At 39.5% G+C, this 4,045-nt stretch overlaps 1 pseudogene; it reads left to right on the forward strand.

Moving 5' to 3' along the window:
• Positions 1–2,704: 2,704 nt before the first annotated feature.
• On the forward strand, positions 2,705–3,658 carry LOC101713263 (olfactory receptor 14I1-like; annotated as a pseudogene).
• The last annotated feature ends 387 nt before the right edge of the window (positions 3,659–4,045 follow it).

Below are 4,045 nucleotides of genomic sequence, written 5' to 3' on the forward strand. Positions count from 1 at the left end.
CTGATGTGTGGAGGCTGTCTGTCACATCCAGTATAACTACTACCAAATGTTCCAGTCTGGGTTAAAATGGAGTAAATCATCCACTCCCCTATGGGTATTAGTGAGAGGTTAAACATGCTGAAGCAGACCTACTCACATATGTCATTTTTAAAAACCTTGAGCATGCTTCTGTCAGCAGAAGCACTGCAGCATCAAAACCTCCACATCTCCAGTGGCATCACAGATTGCCAAATGACTCTCAGCAATGGGAAAGGAATTTCATTTCTTCACCTCCTTGTCAAGCCACAATGTAGCAGACATATATTTTATGTGGTCGTTTGTATCACATATATTGTATAAATTAGTGAGCACAAAACAGCATCTAATTAAATTTTCATATGCATTTCTAGAAGTAAGATTGGACCTGTTTTTGCATTGGTAATTGGTTGTTAGTGTTTTGGTTTGATGAACTGCTTGTCCATATGTTTGGGGGTTTTTTGCTTAAATTCTTTTATTGGTACATTTTAGGTATACAATAAGTTTAAATTTATCATTGGGTGCTTGTACCTGTACATGATTCATCTTGGTTCTTATTTTTTCCCCATTCCCTGTCCTCCCTTCACCCCTTCCCCCCTTACCTATTTACATAGACTTTGTTTCCATTTTTTTCTTTTCTCATAATTTTTCCTTTCCCTTCTTTATGTGATGATTTTAACTATTTGGGGAAGATACCTAAAAGAGGTAATTTTTTTTGATCTGTTTTATTTTATAAATAGATATATACAGTAGATCTTTAAGTACCATAATAGGTATTTTTGAATTGCTTAAAATGAAAAATATTACTTTATCAGGAAAGTCTCCCTATTTAGGTGAAATTGCATCATTACTTGATTTTGTGAGCCTTAATTGTACTATTCTAAATCAACTAATTAACTATAAAGCAAGACTAGAGGCTGAACAGAAGTGCCAGCAGAAGAGAATTCATCTTTTGTGTCGACATGTTTCAGTCTATTCATTTTTTTAGGACTGAAAGACATACACCCAGTAAATCATTGTTTATCTTTAAGCTAAAAAAGGAAATCGAGCATGACATGAACAATTACCAAGATATTCTCAGAGAAGTTCATTCTTGAAAGAGAAACATGAAAACAAATTAGAACTCTGTAACATTTGAGGCTTCCCTATGTTTTTTCTAAATTATAGGCAATATTTAAAAGTACTTCATTCTAAAATTATGAGAGGAAAAACACAAAACTACCAATACAAATAAAGTGTAGGTATACAAAAGTAGTGAATTAACTCACATACAGAAATATATCATTGTTCATATGTTTTACTCATATTTATCTTTTACTTTTTATAGCTTTTCTTTATATGAAAGTTAGTGGTCCTTTGTTACCTACATTGAAAATATTTGTTACTCAGCATCTGACTCTATGACAGTGTGATTCTTTGAAATTACTTAAGAATACAATGAAATGTTTCAGACTATCCAATTTATATCATTCAGAAAGACTAGCTTCAAAATTTGTCATGAGCCCTAGGTTTCTACCTGTCTTATAAACAATGATGACATTTTCCATTTGCCTAGCTGTAAAGTGAAGCAGTTATGTGCTTCCTAGAGTCAGTCATTAATTGAATGTGGTGACCAAATAAACTTGGTTTAATAAACTCGACTGTGGCTCTTTGAGTGACATTGGCCAAGATCACTGACCTCACTCTCTGTCAGTTCCTTTTTCATTCATCATAACATTACATTCAATAGGACATAATGAATATTAATTGGTTATGTTTGAGAAAACAGCTCCTACTCCAGACAAGGTGCTGTGCAAGAGTTGTGGCTTTGTTGTTAATACTCTTGTTGTGTCTTGTGGATTCCAACAAGATGAGCTCTCCTCTCTTCAAGGTAGAACCAGTCATAATGTGTTTTAAAGTCATGTTACACTTCCATTCCACAGCAGAAGTAGTAAGTACTCACTTACACATCTCCTTCCACCAAAGGCATTGGGCAACTAGCTAGAGAGGTCTGAGCCTGAGCCCACTGAGAATGTGCAGCCAGTGCCAGTTACAGCTACAAACCTTAGTGCTCAAAAATCAACCAGAGACACACAGTTGAGATAAACTGTTGATTTTATACCATGAATTCTTATTTAGTGTATTTGCCTTGGAACTCAGAATCTATATTTTAATAAATATCCAAGTTTATTTGATAGACAAATTATATTTGGTTTTGGTTTTGGTTTTCTTGTTTTTATTTTTACAGTACTGGAGATTGAGCCTAGGGCTATATGAAGCTATATCCCCAGACTTTGTTTATGTTTCATTTTGAGACAGGGGAGTCTTATTACCTAAATTGGCCAGACTAGCCTCAAACTTGTGAGCCTCCTAGAGTGCTGGAATCCAGGTATGAACAATAATGCCTGGCCTAATGGTAAAAGTCTTAATCTCATGTTCAAGCAGTACTGCGTAATAGATGAAGAGTACTAATGAAAAGGTTTTGGAAATGGGCTACTCAATTTTTGTCTTGGGCATATCTCAGAATTTTTTCCATGGTAAAACAGTCACTAACCATCACCTCATCTGCTGAGGCAGTGTGGAGGACACCAGCAGCTCCATTTCAGGTAGGAGAATGTTGTTTCTGCAACCTTGTGTTTATATTTGATCACCTCATTTCCAATTGATGAACATTTTCTCCTCACAATCAGGACACAGACTTCCTTGCCACATGGGCAGTCTCACAGCAGTGACAGAGTTCCTGCTCATGGGGTTCTCTGACATCCAGGAGCTGCTGCATGTGGGGCTGTTTCTGCTGGTTTACCTGGCAGTGCTGGTGGGGAACCTGCTCATCATGGTGGTCATCATTCTGGATCAGCATCTTCATTCGCCCATGTACTTCTTCCTGAAGAACCCCTCTTTCTGGGCTCATGCTACATCTCTTTCATGGTGCCTAAGTTGATCCACAGCTCCCTGGCCTGCAGCACCTTCATCTCTTACCTTGGCTGTGTGGCCCAAGTCTACTTTCTCTTTGCTTTTGCCTCTGCTGAGCTGGCCTTCCTCACTGTCAAGTCTTATGACTGCTACCTGGCTATCTGACACCCTGCAATAAGGCACTATGATGACAGCAGGAAAACACCACCAGATGGCAGCTCTCACCTGGCTGAGCTGTTTCACCTATGCCTTGGTCCACACTGGCAACATGTTTGGGGAGTCCATTTCAAGATCCAACACCATCCACCTCCACCAGTTCTGTGACATCCCTCACATGCTGGCCCTGGTTTCCTGTGAGATTTTCTTCATAGGATTTGTGACTCTGGCTCTGAGCTCATGCTTGGTGCTGGCATGCTTTGTCCTCATGGTCATCTCCTACATCCACATCTTCTCCACTGTGCTCAGGATGCCATCAGTGGAGAGCTGAGCCAAATCCTTCTCCACCTGCTCCCCAAAGCTTGTAGTCATCCTGCTCTTCCTCATCTTAGGGCTCTTTGCTGCCTTGGGACTAGTTGCAAAAACCTCCTCCACCCAAAACCTGGTGATTGCTCTGGCTTACACACTTCTGCCTCCTTTCCTGAATCACATCATCTACAGCCTTAGAAATCAGGAGATCAAAACAGCTGTGTGGAGACTGGAAAGATGTGTGCTCTGTGAAGGCAGAACTTTCATCGTGGCTGTGGGAGACTGAAGGAAAGACCAAAAGCTATGATCCCATATGTCAGAAGACTGAAGAAAAAACTGTGGGTGGAAGGATGGAAAATGTTGAAAGTTTTGTTGAATTGGAGAAAAAGTATGTTTGCTGTACTACATTTAGGCAGGATTGCAGGTATTTCTTCAGGAAATAAAAGCATGTTCTGTTGAAATATTTTGAAGTTGTGTATCTACCAACCCCCTCCCCCCAACCCTTCTCTTACTCTACACATCTTCAGAAACCCCCAAGGCTCCTGGAAACCCACATCATGAGCTTCATCAACAAGACATCTTGGAAGAGATCACACACATGTGTTTTTACACCCTGATTTAGCTGTTTATCATAAGAGAACACACAGCATGCAGGATGGTTACATAGAACAGG

The sequence above is a fragment of the Heterocephalus glaber genome, unplaced genomic scaffold (genome assembly GCF_053883595.1).
Source record: "Heterocephalus glaber isolate CG9 unplaced genomic scaffold, H.glaber_assembly_v1.0 deba00001864, whole genome shotgun sequence".
NCBI classification, from domain to species: domain Eukaryota; kingdom Metazoa; phylum Chordata; class Mammalia; order Rodentia; family Bathyergidae; genus Heterocephalus; species Heterocephalus glaber.